Here is a 17,805-nt window from a genome sequence, read left to right as displayed (position 1 = left end):
CACTATGTAAGCTATTGTAGCATCCAGATGATAAATATCTTCCAAATGCTGCGTCATGGACATTTTTTTTTCAGTTAATAAATTGTTTAATATTTTTTAAACCACATGTAATCCACAACCTGCAAAAAGTATATGCCGATCACTACGTATGGTTGGGGCTCCCACATCTACAGCTCAAATTCTCCATAATAGTTTCAGACTGTCTTGCCAGAGGTCTGCTGAAGAATCCGCCTGGGTATTTACTCCACAGACATCTCACGCCTAAAATGTCCAAAATGAATCTGTCATCTCCATCACCCTTTCTCAGGAGCCTGTTCCTTCTCCAGACTGCCTCTTTTGGTGATTGGCACAACTAACCCCTTGTTAGCCACCTGGCCAAACCCGGCTGGTGCTCGGGGCCCTACACCAGTCTCTGCCTCTTTGCTGTTATCTTCCGTCCCTGGCACTCTAATCTCTTTATCTCATATGAAAGAGGGTGAGGGATGTGGAGAAAAGATAGAAATCATTTTTCATAATTTTTTCACGTCTGCTGTTGTCGCCAATTATTATTAGTTTTAGACAGACACATTCATTGTGGTCTCGTTAGCATTCTAATATCTCCCTACTAAAACTGATACAAAATCGAAACGTACCATAGCCTACCTGACCCCCAGGAGCTAATCCTTTTCTGTTTTTAAGATCCTCTTTTCCCTTTCTCTCTCACACTCACAGCTACACAGGCTTCTTACCATTTCTTGAACATGGCACGCTTGTTCCTGATTTGGAGCCTTTGCCACTGATATTCCTTCTGTACAGAATACTCTACCCCAGTCTTCATAAGGCTGGTGCCTTCTTGCCCTTCTGGTCTTAACTCAAAGACCTTGCCTTAATGAGTATCTCCCTGTCATTACCCTAAGTAAAGCCAAGGCCCCATAACTATCAAAACATCACATCTTACTTTCTTTATAACATATATTACCCTCTGAAATTACTGTGCCAGTTAACTTTTTTAGTGTTGTCTGTCTCTCCTCATTAAAATGTAAATACCCTCTGAAGAGCCATATCTTTATTGTTCACATCTTTACCTCCAGGAGCTAGAACAATACGAGTGCAGAGTAATGCTCAATCATTTTTAAACTAATAATAATAAATACTAAGCTGTCCACTACACAGGGTATATCCAAAACATTTGTCAGAGGTCAAGGGACAGGGAACATCGAGAGAAATACTGATTTGGAACATACAACAGTCTCTTAAAATCCCCACATGGACGATTTGGACCAGAATTAAAATTAACAGAAATAAAAACAACAACAACAATTTGTAGGAAGTCATGGAAACTAAGACAGAACACATTTTCAGCAATTGTTTTGAAATCCACCTGACCCAACCCTGAGTCCCTGGATAGAGAACGACTGCCTCAGGAAGCACGTGTTTATGGTGTCCATTTTGTCATTTAATTGCACCATACCCGGTGTAGTAATTTGACTCTTTAACGTATGCCTTTTCTTGAGAGGCAGGGTGGTGCATTGCAAAATGTACTCACCGTGAGATCAAAGACCCATATCCTACGTCATTAACTAGCTCTGTGACCTTGGGGAAGAGCTAAACCTGTCTAACTCTGCTGACTAGTCTGTCTCCTGCCCTCCAAACCATCTAGGACACAAAACCCTTCTTTTGGGGTAGGATTTTCAAATGCTACTGCTTTTCCCACTTAGTACTTTCACCTGGCTGCTCTTAGATTTAGCCCACACTCAATTAATTTTTTGCACATTCCAAATACATATATATATATACATACACATACATATATATATGTGTATGTATATATATATATAAATATGGTCTTATTCAGGTTCACATCCCATCTTCCAACCCAACTCCTTATCCCCACCTATTCCCAATCCCACCCCTCCACAATTATGCATGCAATTAAAAAATAAAAAAGGTTTAGGGCGTCTGGTTGGCTCAGTCGGTTAAACATCCGACTCTGGATTTTGGCTCAGGTCGTGATCTCATGGTTTGTGAGTTTGAGCTCATGGCTCATGAGTTCAAGCCCTGCGTGGGGCTTTGTGCTAAGGGTGCAGGACCCACTCGGGATCCTCTTTCCCTCTGTCACTGCTCCCCCACCCCGCTCACTCGCTCGCACACTCTCTCTGTCTCCGAAAATAAGTAAATAAACTTAAAAATAAAATAAAGAATGTTTGTTAAAACATTCACCAAAAATTTCTGGAAAACAAAGTAACAATACGTATCAAGTGCTTTAAAAAGAAAATATTCTTTGACAGAATTATTCTTTTAGAACCCTAATCTTAATAAATAATTTCAAATGCACACAAGAATATATGTGCAAAGATGTTTAATCCAGAGTTTTCTTAATTGCAAAACAAAACAAACAAAACAAAACAAAAAAAGACACAATCCAAATATTCATCAAGAGCAGAGGGCTGAGTAATTCATGAAGTATCCAATGATAGAAGCTTTATGTATATGAATATATCATATGATATATGATAGACGGACATTAAGCATTCTTGCAAAATGGTGTTTTTGTGGACAGGAAAGTAAAACATACTATTAAGTGAAGAAATCAAGTTTTAAAAAGCTCTATGCATTATCATTCCAGTTGTACAATATTATAAACACACACACAAAAAGACTGAAAATATAATAAAATGTTAACCATGAATATTCTTGGAGTGAGATTATGCATGATTATTTTTCTTGCAAGTCCTTTTCTGTATTTTAAGTTTCTATAGCGTACATTCATTTCTGCTTAATAGCCAGAAGAAAAAAAGTCTCAAATCTTTGCTAATTAGTGAACTGATGAATTTTTAAAAAATTGTTATTGAACTCGTTTAACTATAAAATGCCACTAACAATACTATTTCCCCTCTCAGATCCTCATGTGTGAAGCTTAATGAAAACACTCTTCTACTTTGCACTCCGATTGTTAGTATTAGTTTCCTTCCGTAGGCTAGTGAAATTTTAAAGAAAAAATGATGATGTCTTCTATTTCTTCCCATTTAGTGAATTCCAGTGCACACAGTGAAACATGGCCAACACATAGTTGTTAAGAAATTATGATTTAGAAGCATTGATTAATTTTTGAACTCTGAAATTCACAGTAATGCAAATCAGTGCTCATTCATAGACATTAGAAAAGAAGAAAGAAAAGAGCTGTTCGTTCAGACCATACTGCATGTCAGATAATTCACATTTGTTTACTAGGAACTATTGTATAAGACAGGGATTGTTAACCTTGCTTTCCAGTTTGAGGGGGTTGAGATTTGGAGAAGTAACTTCACTAAAATCACTGAAGTAAATTATATTCCAAGTACTCTCCAAATGTTTTACTTCCAGTGGGCCCTTCCCTACACAGAGTTCTACAATCCAGCTTGGCCTTGGGCCTTGTTTAGGTCAATGAGCAGAAATATCACATTGTTCACCATGAGCCTTCTCTTCTCCCTCTCCCATGAGGCCAACGAGGTCCTCAATAACAAGATACAGGCTGTGTCTTTATTTTAGTTTCTGGAATAAAGACACCAGGGAGCAAAAACACAGCCAACCCAATAAAACATGTAATGCGAGTGAACAATAAATCTTTATTGTAAACTACCGAGAACTGGCAGCTGTATATCCTAACCTAACCTCTGCTAAGACTCTCTAGCAACTGCTGAGGACAAAATTCAAACCCAAGTTTGTCTGGCTCCAGTGTCCATGTTCTTTCCACTACGTCACTCTATGTTTTCAGTTTTTGGATGAAATTTATTTGTATGCTGAGAAAGAATGCATAATAAAACAATAGCTTCTGTGGACCAAGGATGTTTTGTAAATGTAAAACTGAAATAAATAGTGTTTTGTTTCCCCGTGATGTCTGTATCTTCTATTATTCCACAAGTAATTTTGAAGATCCAATCTAATACCCTGGAAATTGTCACTCATGCCTCCTGACTGACGTCTCGCTAAGATTTCACGTGTTGGGTTCACTTTATCACCAAGTGGATCCCTTGCCTTTTTGCTTTGGGAAGATTAATGGAGTTCACGGGTGTGTGTTACCTCTTACTTGTGAACCATTTCTGTGGGTGAGGAGAAAGGCTCTTTTAAAGTTTCTGTATTTGTCTTGGCAAGGTATTATTAAGCCACTCCATGGGTGGGGACCTCTCAGTCCTAGCATTGAGATGGCTCAGACCTATCAGGAAGCCTTTCCTAAAGAAATGGGGATCCTCTCCTACTGGGCGTAGCTATTTGCTGCCATGGAGACTCAAACTCTTGGCAGCTGCTACTGGACTTTCTATAGGATCATAGAAAATTCCTGGCAAGCTCACCTGTACTATTTTGAAAGTCTGGAAACTGAAAGTTAGTTCCTAATGGCTCGCGGTTATAGCAGTAAGATTGATGATCAAACCTAGTCAAACTCATTAAGTTTTGACCTTGGAGCCCTAGAGCACACACATGAATATAACATATACTATCTCCTTTTTAAGGCAGCATAGAGCCCCTGAATTAGCCCTTGGCTGCTCACCGGTCCCGAGTATACCTGAAGTCGCAGTAATTTTTACACCCAGTGTCTCTGGCTCATCTCTCACTTCTTCCTGTAAAATTTCAGCCTTCTTTAACCTGACATCTCTTCTCCCAAGATGTATTTGGGAAGTATCTCCAGCAAGGACCTCCTGTGCATTCTGGAACAGGTCTAATCCACTGGACATAGTATAACTTTTCCCAGGTTCTCTGATGGAAAACCAGCATGATCGGGAGCATCCGTCTCTACCATCTATTTCCACTCTTTCTAGATGACCCAGTCTTGCTAAAGGTGCTGTCTCCTGATACATTGACGTTACATGGCCCTCAACACACTGAAATACAGCTGTGTTCACACCCTCTGTAAGCTAGAGATCTGAATCACTGTGCCACCATCGCTTGTCTTTATTTCTATCCTCCATCCCCTCCTAGGAACGATGAACAAGCTGTCTCCCCACAAAAACCATAAAGTAGGTTAAACTGATATCTCAACACCGCCCAAACCACGTCTTCAGGTTGTCCTCACTGAGGACCAACACGAATTTACCTTACAACTTTATATATGTCTCTACCGCATCTTATGACCTTTCTTTAATTTATGCTCATGGTGTTCTCCTGAAGTGTATTTTCCTTGCAGTCTAATCAAAACCTAAGGTGCACAGCTTGATGAAATTTTGTATACTTCAGGGTGGCCTATTCAAAATAGAAAATATTTCCACAACTCCAGAAAGTTTCTTCAGTCTTTTCACAGTCAACAACCCTCACATTCCTCCTACCTCTACAGGTAACCACTATTCCAAATTCTATAACCGTAGATGACTTTGACCTCTTCTTGAATTTCATGTAGCTAGAATCATACGTTTACTTTTTGTGTCAGGATTCCTTTGCTCAAAAAATTTTTGAATGCTTTAGTAGTTTATTCCTTTTTATTGCTGAGTAATAATTAAATATATGTGTGCCACAGTTGGTTTTTCCATTCTTCTTCGGTCAATGGATTTTCGGGTTGTTTTCATTCGAGGCCTATTATGAACAATGCCACCATGAATATTCTTGTCTTTTTTGGATGTATGCCTAAAAATGAAATGGGTTGGCTGTACGGTAAATGTCTTCTTATTAGAACCTTCCAAACAGTTCTACAAAGTAAAATGCCATTTTATATTCTCACCAACAAAAAACAAGAGTTCCGGGGCACCTGGGTGGCTCAGTCGGTTGAGCATCCGACTCTGGCTCAGGTCATGATCTCACAGCTTGTGGGTTCGAGCCCTGCATAAGGCTCTGTGCTGACAGCTCAGAGCCTGCAGACTGCTTCGGATTCCGTGTCTCCCTCTCTCTCTGTCCCTCCCCCGCTCATGCTCTGTGTCTCTCTGTCAAAAATAAATAAACATTAAAAAAAAATTAAAAAAAAAAAAAGACAAGAGTTCCAGTTGTTCCACATACAGAAAGGTATGTGGTGGTATTTCCTTGTCTTTCTGAGTTCCTGAAAATCCGTGAGCCAATGAATCCAGTCATATGGCAATCATAACATAATTTCTGTGTTTAGGTTAAACAATACTTTTTTTAATTGAGACATAACTGACATAACATTATGTCAGTACAACTATGATTCTTACAGGCTTATAGGCTTCTAAACACTAGAAGCTCAACATAGGTTTTCCTTTTCAAATATCAGAAAAAGAAAGTACAATAAAAGCCTGGAACTTTCATCCTAATAGCATTTCTCTACGTGGGCTGTTACCGCTGTGCACGCCTGAAGGGCAAGTTTTTCCTTTTGTCTTGACGTTTTTATTGCTTGATTGCTCATTTTCAGAATCCCTCACTTTGAAGGATAGTTTGTGATTTCACACATTCACTGACTCTCTCATTGCAGCCTTTGAAAGTTAGGGAGATAAAAGTGTTATCACCCTGCCTGGAACTTCATGGTCGGCGACGGGGGCCGGGCGGAGCCAAACCAGTTGCCGAGATACCGAGGCTTCCCAGAGGCGGAGCCTGCGCGGAGCAGCTCCCTGCTGGCCCGGAGCTGAAATAGGTTCCGGAGCAGCCCCAGAGCTAGAGCCAGAGAAATGCCACACCAGGAGATCGAGTCACTTGAGCCCCCTCTGCCCCTCAACATACCTTAAACAGGCAACAGTGCGGATGACACAACCACGATGCTCTTTACCTCAACTGAATATTTCATAACCAGCTCGACCCCGGTCCGAATCACCAGTTGGAAGGTGGTGAGATTCAAGGAAATCATTATTTCTTGAGAATTTGTTTCCTCATTGATTAAACAGACACCACCCCTTCATTGGAATCTTCCCATACCAACAAAATACATCTTAGGTTTCCCTTTACTCTGCCATATGTATGTATGTATATGTATATATGTATGCGTATATATGTATATGTATATATGTATATGTACACTCTGCCGTATGTATGTATGTGTATATATGTATGCGTATATATGTATATGTATATATGTATATGTACACTCTGCCATATGTATGTATGTATATGTATATATGTATATGTATACTCTGCCATATGTATGTATGTCATGTGTATATATGTATGCATATATATATGTATGTGTACATATGTATATATGTATGCATATATATTTATATATAAATTTATTTATATATACACATATTTATATATATGTGTGTGTATGTGTGTATATATATGTATGCGTATATATGTATATGTATACTCTGCCATATGTATGTATGTATATGTATATATGTATGCGTATATATGTATATGTATACTCTGCCATATGTATCTATGCCATATGTATATATGTATGCATATATATATGTATGTGTACATATGTATATATGTATGCATATATATTTATATATAAATTTATTTATATATACACATATTTATATATGTGTGTGTATGTGTGTGTGTATATATATGTATGTGTACATATATATGTATGTATATATGTATGCATATGTATTTATATATGTGTGTATGTGTGTGTATATATACATATATATATATATATGTATATATATGTCGCATTCAAAGCTAATAAATGCATTATTTGACCATCATATTCCCTGGATTAGTCTTCTATTTTCTCTGGGTTCTATACCTTGCAGTCAACAAGCATCTGCCTTGGGAGCTTGTTGGCGGCCCAAGATGCAGCTGTGACTAGTGCTGCTGCTGCTTTTTATTCTTCCTGAAGTCACTTGCTTTCCAGTTATCTCAAACTAATTATGGGAATTTCTTAAAGCCACTTGAGGGAATGGCCTAAGTGATTCCCTAAGAGAATATCCAAGGCACATATGGTTCTTGGTCCACCCACTCTAAGTGGCTTGACCTTTCAAAGCATCAGTTTTCTCCTCTGAAAAACAAAATTCATAATATTTCCTCGTGGGATAGTTGTGAAAGGTAAATAGACTAGTGAATGTGAAAGTCCTTTATTAATTTTAAGCATGGCAAAATATTTTTTGTTATTCTTAAAAACAGAAAAATCAAAATGAGTGCATAGAACAGGGTATCACCAAATGTCTGCATCTGAATGTATGAATAAGATGTGTAGTATTTCTCTCAAAGCGCTCTATATCTCATGTCGAGGGGGAAGAATAAGAAAAACCTTGTCCAAAAGAGAGTGAGTTGACAAAACATATGTCAAGCTGATATCTGACAGAAGATGTTATTAAAGCCAAGGATAAAAGAAAGGGAGACTAGAAAACCTGAGAAAACAAAGGAATTGGCACAGAGATGATAATGAATGAAATATAACTGTGCTCATAAAATCTAGCAATAAAGCTGTTACAGTATATGATATCTGACTTCTCCAAGATACATAGTAAGAGTGACATTCAGGAGTTGTATAAATCAAAGAACTGTGTCAATTCTCTTTTCAGCTCTACCTGATGTTTGCAGAACCTGTCCCTACTTACTACACATGCCTTGGGGTTGTGGGATCACTTTGAACCTTTGGCCCAAGATCCATTCTAGTGATTATATTTTAAATGCTCTGTATGCTAGTTTATTGTCTACATCCAGGAGAGGCTCTTCTGTGCTCTGGACTGTATTTGCCCTAGTTCAGTTCACCTTACTAACATTCCACAGGCATCTTGCTTTCTATATCTTCTAATAGCTCAGTAGAATTACACTTGGATAGAAAAGACCTGAGTCCTGACTTTCAGGATCTATTACTGCTGATCAGGGCTTCATTTGCTGAAGTGAATTTGGAGGTGACTCTGATTAAAGTTCTCTGGCTTTGTCTCTGGTAGGATTTCGTCTCCTGTAGACACTGTTGCACTCCCACCTGACAAAGCCTGATTCACACACATACCAACCTTTTAAATGGATCCATTTAAAAATGCTCTTTGGATATATGAAAATATTTGCTATAGGATTTCTTTAAATAGCTCTTTTACCGCATTTGAATAAGATTTTATTTACCAATTTTCAGGAACACATCTATCACCGGTAAAATATGGTATCTCTGCAGAAGAATAGCACAGGAAGAATATCCTTAAAAGTCTAAAGGCCTCTTGGAAAGCATAAGAAAAAATGCCAAATATTAATCTTGCTCATAAAGAAGAAAAGGGCCTCATTTTTTCCCAAGTTTTGTTAAAGTTCTATCCAAACATGTGACCCCCAATATCCAGTGTCTTTTGCATTCTAGTTGCTGGAACTTGACAACTAGATGTATACAGAATCATTTTTTGTTTGTTTGTTTTTGTTTTTAAGATAAACTCTTTCTTTTTTTTTTATTTTTTATTTGTTTATTTTTTTAACGTTTATTTATTTTTGAGACAGAGAGAGAGCGTGAACAGGGGAGGGGCAGAGAGAGAGGGAGACACAGAATCTGAAACAGGCTCCAGGCTCTGAGCTGTCAGCTGAGCCCGACGCGGGGCTCAAACTCACTGACCGCGAGATCATGACCTGAGCTGAAGTCGGACGCTTAACCGACTGAGCCACCCAGGCGCCCCTAAACTCTCTTTCTTACATGTAAAAGAAAGAAAGCAGTGCCGAGAGGGAGTCGTGAGGTCAAATATTTATTTGGAAGATAGGGTGAAAGTAGAGTAGAAGCGGCCCTCAGTAATCCATGTTAATAAGGGGCAAGATTAGTTTACTTAATCCAGACACTTTTATTTTAGATACCACATTCTACTTTTTAATTCATTTGTTCATGGTAAATATCGGTTTGCATTCCTTGTTAATAACTTCACCAATTCTTCTTCCTAAATTTTCATCCAATGTTTGTTTTCTAAGACCTCCGTGGTATTCTGCAGGCATGAAGGAGTTAGATCACACCTCTTAAACTAATCCATCGAATTACCCAACCAACCCCCCCCCCCCCCCCCCACCAAGCAATGTGCTTACCAGAAAGACAACCTATTTCAGTAGTGAGTAACTGCAGTTTGCAGAACTGGATCAACCAGACTCTGCTCTGCCAACGTCCAGGTTTCTGAATTTCTGTCCTCAGCGAAGCTCTGTAGGTTAGGGAAATATATGGGAGACACTGGAAGCTTGGGTTCAATTCTGGCTTCTTCTGCTGTCCCTGCTCTCTTCCAATAGTCTTCAAACATGTACAAGACTCTCCCATAATCATTAAAAACAAAACAATACAAAAAAAAACCTTCTTCTTTGATCCCATTCTATCTCTTGGACTACCATTTAAATTTTTTTATTCCCTTCTTCAAATTCATCGGAAGTGCAACCTACATTCCCATTTGCTTGAGAAACAAGTGAAATCTGGCATCTGCTTCAGTACTTGATTGAAATTGCTCTTTTTGTTCCTTCTAAAGTCACAAGAACTCCTAAGTTACCACATCCAAAGGATATTTTTCAGTCTTTACCTGGGGAAGTCAGCTTGGTTTTAATACTCTTGATTACCTCCTGCTCCTTAAAGCTCCACTCCCTTGGCCTCCACGCTACCAGGGTTTTCCTTATATTTACGTAAGTCTTCCTTTTGCCTGTTTTCTCTGCACAGCCAGTCAATATTGCCCAGGCATATAGAACTTTATCTCACCATTTCCCATCTATGTTCCATCCCACTGTGGTTCTATCTACCCTTGTAGTTCAAGAGCTGTATGTTTGCTAATAGCTTCCAAGTTCAAATCCTTGGTCCAGATCTCCTGCTGGAGACTGAGAGTCTCATGCTGAACAATAGGCAGAATAACCGCACGAGAATAAACAATAAAACTTCAAATTCAATATTTCCAAAGCTGAAATTATCAAATTCTCCCGTAAATTTGCCCCTATTCCTGTATTTTCTATTTAGTTTATGGTACTGTCATTCAAACAAATGTTTAATCTAGAAACCTGGGTGTCATTCTCCATTGCTACCTCCCTCAATCCTTAGATATAATCAATGAAATCACAAACTCGAGGTTATTTTACTTCTAAAATGTTTCGTTTATTACCCCAACTACTAGTATTATAACTAAGGCTCTTGTCTCTGCTTACACAGTGTAACATCCTCAATTATCTAATTTACATTCTCTTCATCTTCCGCTACCCGCTAAAGTTCGATCTAAAGTGTCTATCTCTTTAATGGCTCCCTATCTCCCCAGAATGAAAACCAAGCTCCTTTACAGGGAACACAGCCCCTTGCCCACCTCCATGCCCTCATTTCTTGCCACTCAATCTCACTCTTTTAATTTTCTAGCATGTAGTCCCACACTTCATACTTCAGAAAATTCAAATGCCTATAGTTTCCCACACAGCATTCAATTTCTTGCTTTCATACTTTGCTCATCTCCCTTCCTATCTCTTCTTATCTTCCACTCACCATGGCCAACACCCCCCCACCTGCCTAGCTTCTACTCATCCTTTGAGAATGAGCTAAATATAATCTCCTAAAGCTTTTCTGACAGCAACACCCTCTTTCCCACCCCAGGGTAGTTGAACTTCTCTCCTCCAAGACCTCAGATGCCTTGTATATCTCCCTCTGCATACTCATCCTCAGTACTTTCAGTATAATGCCTGACAAGAACTGGCTCTCATGAATGTTTTTTGAATGAATGAGTGTGGAATAACAGGTTGACTTCCTGCTGACTGGGCTTTTAGCATTGTATCAGTCTAATATATGACGTCATTTCTTTCCATTGTAGAGGAGACAGAGAAGAATATGACAAATGATTTTATCACACTTCCTTTTAACAGTTCAGCTTTATGATTTTGTTTGAAATATTATAGGCTAGTGGAAGATCAAACACATCCAGGACTAAATGTGGCCATCAACTTACGTTTCAAAAGTAATAATTTTAAAATAGCTTCCATTGCGGAAAGTGTGACAAGTTTCCTCCAAGAGAGGACACAGTCAAAGATTGCCTATAGGTTTCATGTCCTTCTATTACAAATTTTTCATAGGAGACACCAACAAGTAGGACTAAGTTTCACCTGTGTGTCTACTTTCTATCCAGCCACCAGTGCAGGGGTGGTAATTTAACTTGGTTAAAGTTGGTCACCAAAAAGAAGAGAAGGAAAATCTAAAAGCATGGGAACCACCCTTCCAATAACCAAGAGATAACATAGTGCATTTTTACACTATTTTAGCATTTTCGACTCCAGCAAAAAAGAACAATGCTTCCTGTAACTCATAAGTCAGCGCCTGAGCTTTGTCTCACAGGAAGCATCTGGGTGCTGCAGGTCAGAGGCGAGGAAGGTTACAACGGGCAGGTTTCACAGGGAGTGATTAAGCATGTGGAAACTGGAAGTTTCAGGGAATAGGACGTGAATACTTTTTAAGACAAGAGCAAAGAAGCAAAGACAACAGAAGAACTATTAGAAGATACCTGAAAAAGAAACCAAGAGGCTTCAAGACATAACAAAATAAGTCTGTGTTAAAAATGACAGAAAGGGAAAGATTAAGACAGAGTTTTTAAACTTAAAAAAAAATGTCAGAAGATATGCAGCAGTGACTGTGGATGATGCATCGAACATCCTTTGGGGGATGATGGGGAACAAGGAAATACTGGAAGGGAGAATAATAGCCCTTTTGGTCAAAAAGTTTTTCAGTTGTATCGACAAGAAAGTATTTAGTTCTTTCCCTCAAAGTGTTTCTTTAGTTAAATCTTACGTTACATTTCATTAATTTTCATTAAAACCTTAAAATAAAGATTTTAAAAATTGTCTTAAATATCTGATTCTAGATAAGATACAACTCATTAGATTATTCCACCTACACTGGTTTATTTTCTGATATTGCAGTATCAGCCATTTGGAGATTTATAGTCCACTGTCATCCATTGGGTATCCTCCATTCAAAGTATCCAAAAACTCTCCGGGCTCATGTATCCCTTCAACTGACAGAAAGACTCAACCTTGCTTTTAATTTTCCGTGCCCTTTTCCCAAAGGCGTTTGACTCCCAGCTCAGCCATTAAGAATGCCCTAAGTTTCCTAAGTGATAGTTTTTAAAGATTCAAGTTTTCATAACAGAATAAAGTTTATTTAAAGAGTTTAGTTTTGTCCCTCTGGTAAATGAAATAATAGAAAAATACATGCACATATTATTTTAGATTAAACGCAAATGTGTTTGGTCTGGTCTTGTAAAGCCTGTTCTATGGGGTTGGATTAATAATTTGGAATAACACAATATATGTGTACCATTAATAAAAGCTATATCTTTAGAACATTTAGACAACATCTTTAAAATTTAGTATCACCAAGTCATTTTATATACTGGAAGCCAAAGCCTTACATGTAATAACCTATAATCCACAAATGTTTTAGGCCTAGAATGGGGGGGGGGGGGGGGAGAGCATGGTATTGGAGAGTCAAATGTATTGCCGCGTTGTAGAATCCTAAATTCATCTGCTTATTATGCAAAACAGTGATTTTTTTCATTTCTAAACTATAAACACACCTGTAAATGTTATAAATATAACATTCTCTTGATACCTAAATCAGCTGACTCTATCATGGAACCCTTACTCCAGGCTGTTCTCCGTGAGCTCTAGAGACAAAAAGCAAAAGATAGAAGAAAAGACATCAGTACTTTATATTTTATTTGGTTTAAGCAGTTCTTTTTGTTTTAGGATATTTCCAGGCAGTAATTTCATTAATTTTCATGTAGGGCATTCTTACTAATCCAGTGAGAAAATCTTCTAATAATATTTCTCCATAGCAGTTGAAATAAAAATTAAGGTACCAGGAAAAAAAAACAAAACATTCTCTGCCATACAGGAAAGTAGGGCCTGGAAAATTCTAAGCTGAAGTATAGAAAATTACAGCCTATTCCCTTGTATTTTCCTTGTTCAACATCCTTTTTGGTAGGGACAGAACCTGGCTTCTTGGTACAATATGATATGTTATATGCATTACTTACTCATTGCTGGTTACAAATTACCCCCACATACAGTTTCTGGAAAGTCAGGAACCTGACAGGGGTTTTTTTTGAATAGTTCTAGCTCAGAGGGTCTCATGAGGTTCCAGTCAAGTTAGAGTGACCAATAGTCCCAGTTTGCCCACGGCAGAGGAGTTTCCCAGGAAACAGAATGTCGGTGCTAACACTGAAAAAGTCCCTGAAAAACCTAGACAGTTGCTTCCCATAAATCAAGTGTCATTTGGGCCTGTAACCTCTAAAAATGACTGGGGTTGGAGGATCCACTTCCAATTTTACTCACACGGTTGTTGGCAGGAAGCTTTAGTTCTTTTCTATGTATTCCTCTCCATAGAGCAAGCTTATAACTCAGCTTCCCTCAGGGAAAATGATGCCACACTGCATTTTATGGCCTAATCTCCAACACATACAACCTAACTCCTGCTTTAGTCTATTTGTTAGAAGCAAGACAGTAAGCTTAGCTTACACTATAAAGTAAGGGATTATGGAAGGGCATGCGTACCAGGAGACAAGGATCATTTTAGCTATCTTGGAAACTGGCTATAGTAGGGTATGGTATCGTATGGATACTCAAGGAATATCTTGAAAACGCCACAAGTCGTTCCCAGATGAGACATCACTTCTTCATTCAACAAGCATTTGTTATGGACCAGATATCATGTTAAATACTCCTGTTTGAGCTTATGCCAGGAGAATGATGAAAGCCGAGGTCCCCAAAGCAGTGGGCTCTCTAAAAAAATCACTCCTATGGGAATTTTCATAGAAAAAAAATGGGCTTAAAAGAATTTCAAGGCTAACCTTGAAAGGGAAAATCAATTTAAATAGCAAAAAGTCGGATAAAGAAACCATCCCATTTTGTAGCTTCTTTGGAAACTTTTTAGGCCCAATTCTTGGTATAATGTAATGTAATGCATGAGCTCTGGAGCAGACTGCCTGGGTCCAAATCCCACGTTTACTATCTTCTAACTGCATGACTCTTGTGAAGCAACAGCTATAAAATGGAGATAAAATGGCTATAAAATGGCACCTACCTCATGGAGTTGTTGTGAGACCCAAATAAGAATTGTCTAAAGTGTAGAGGCACCTGCGTGACTCAGCTGTTTAAGTGTCTGACTCTTGATTTCAGTTCAGGTCATGATCTCATGGGCTTGGGAGACTGAGCCTGCCATCAGGCTCTTCTCTGACAACATGGAGCTTTTTTGGGATTCTCTCTCTCTCTCTCTCTCTCTCTCTCTCTCTCTCTCCCTACCCCACTCATGCATGTGCATGCATGCACTCTCTCTCTCTCAAAATAAATAAATAAACATTTCTTAAAAAGAAGAATTGTATAAAGTGTCTAGAACAAGGCTTAGCACACAATGTGCAACCATAAGCCTTTGTTAACGACCATCACCATTCTTGAACCCAATGTCCCTTACTTCTTTACCACTGGATACTTTTAGTCCCCTGTCCGCTTTGCAGATCATCTCTTCATTAACTCGTCATTGGCTGCCTTTCCTCTTCCCGCCCATGTTTCATAGGATCCTAGCTTCAAATCAGTTTTTTTCCCGACACATTCTTCCTGGGAAATGCCATTCTCCACACAACTTCAACCACCACCTGTATGCCAAGGATTTCCACAACATATTTGCCTGTTCACATTCCTCTCCTGTGGGCTCCAAATATCAACTAGGCGCATAAGCAATAGCAGCATGGAGATCTAAAGTTGTGATTACTACCATGCCTGCTCTGTTTCCTATTTGCTGTTTCCCCTTCCTTGGTAAATGGTGTCACTATCTCTCTAGTTGTCCAAGCCAGAGTTCCACCCAAGGGTCATCTAGGCATGTTCCCCTAAGTCACATTCAATATTCAATCAGTCCCCCATCTTATCCCTTAAAATTTTTCAATTTGTCTCTGTCCCACTGCTCCCATCTAATCCTCAGCAAGACCTTGCTACCCTCAGAGAAGTTAGCATAGTATGCAGAAAGGACATGGGCTTCGAGTCCCAGCTCTGTCACGTTTTGATTATATGGCCTCGCTAAGCCTCAGTATTCTTTCTTTCTAAAAGAAAACAATAACAACAGCAGCGATACGAAGAAAAACAAAAACCTTCTCCCCACCACCCTAGGAACCTTGGAGCTCCCTACTCAAGGCTCCCGCAGTACCGTCTACCAGGATTTTGATATCTATCCGACCTCCGCCCTGTTCTGGGAGCCCCTCAAAAATACAGATGTGCCTCGATGATTTTGTAGACCCAATAAAGTGTGGTGGCTGGCTCAGAGAGCCCAAAAGATGTTTGTGGAATGAATTGCATTGTGATCGATGGGCCTCAAGCTTTTCCAGTACCCAGGGTTAGAACCATCACTGTTCTCTTACCAACTGCATCCCTGAGCCCAAGTGCATGGATGGTCACCACATTACCCACCTTTGACCACCATGAACCACTAACTGATCACCTGCTGGCCATTTTACCTGAAACTGCCACAAGCATTCTTTCCAACCACAAGCATATTTGCACTCAATGGAATGAATTTTCCTCTTCTTCTTATTTTAATTGACTAATCAAATCCATCATAAAATCACTTTAAGCTGGTAAGAGTCATACTGTTTATACAAAATTTTTCTTCAAAGATAGGGAATTGGGAAGTAAATGGTATTCATCTCATTTTATTTTCCTTTAAAAAATAATAATAATCTCCTATGTAACTTTTTTTTCCACTGTAGGCCTGACAGTTGTGATAATGATTTGAATCAAGTTTGAAAAATATATAATAATTTTTGCTGATATAAGCCCTTGAAATATAACTGGGTTTCATATTAGAAAAAAGCATGAGCTCTTATCAGGCCTTCTCAGGTCTCAAACTACAAATATAAGTTCTGAGTGATTCAGGTGTCCAGCAGCAAGAATAGGTAGAAATATTCCAGTTACTGGCAAAACCCACAACTATAATATTGTGTCTCCAGAATCTACAACTCTGTCAATGCTTCCCCATCCCCAGGAAGTCCCCTCAACATTCTGAAGTAATCTGTGGCTCTGGCTGCTGAACTGGTTTGTCCCTAAGAAAATGTTCTTGTTAAACTCAGGTTATTTTTATATTTGTGATTTCAGAGCAATTGACATTTGACATGTGGTACGAAACAGCAAGATGTTTTATACAAAGCAATCCTCCATTTATCACAGGCTTAGTAAGAGTGGAAAACTCCAATATGATTTCATCTCCTGTCTAGTTTGGATTTCTTCCCATAATCACTCAGACATGGTAAATGACATCATCGATGACAGGATAAATACTCTTAGAATGGACAAGCCTATTGACGTGCACATGAACCTGGATAAAATGAAACTAAATTTGTAAAACTCCTTATCCTAAGATGGTAAACATGTGTAATATTTAACTTTGGAACATCAGGACAGTTCCTAAGATTTTTTAAGAGGATTTTTTTCTCTAGGAAAGATGTTTGTTATTATCTTCTCTCATTATTGTGGTTGTCCTTTATTTCTAAATTTAAATGTTATCCTTTGTCCTTTTAAAAATTGATTAAGATAGTGGGATATCATTGATCAAGCTAGCTGTGGCAAGCAACAAAAATAGTAATATAACTGATTCATGACATATCATTCAGGTTCTGTAACCATATTACAAATATATGAGAAACATCTCCCTTTATAACTTTTTTGACAGACTGTTAAGCACTGGTCTGGTCTCTTACCCTCTATCCCCTGATGCATAACTCAAAGTTCTACCAACAAGGGGAACCAAGGAATGATTATTGTTAATGATGATGATCAGAATTAACCACTTTTCAAAATTTTTTTTAAAAATTGATGCCCTTTTCCTCACTCCCAAATGATCTAAACTTCATGTGAAAACTGTTAGACAATGTCAATAAACACAAAGAAGAAAATGTAAAATATGCATGCTCTCACTTCCCTAGAAAACCACTGTAGCATTTAGAGATGGTCCTTATCTCTATCTCTCTAACTCTTGAAACTTAAAAATAAAATATCATGCTCCATCTATAT

The sequence above is a fragment of the Panthera pardus genome, unplaced genomic scaffold (assembly GCF_024362965.1).
Source record: "Panthera pardus isolate Hobbes unplaced genomic scaffold, ASM2436296v1 HiC_scaffold_17, whole genome shotgun sequence".
Taxonomy (NCBI): domain Eukaryota; kingdom Metazoa; phylum Chordata; class Mammalia; order Carnivora; family Felidae; genus Panthera; species Panthera pardus.
This window is presented reverse-complemented; position numbering follows the sequence as displayed.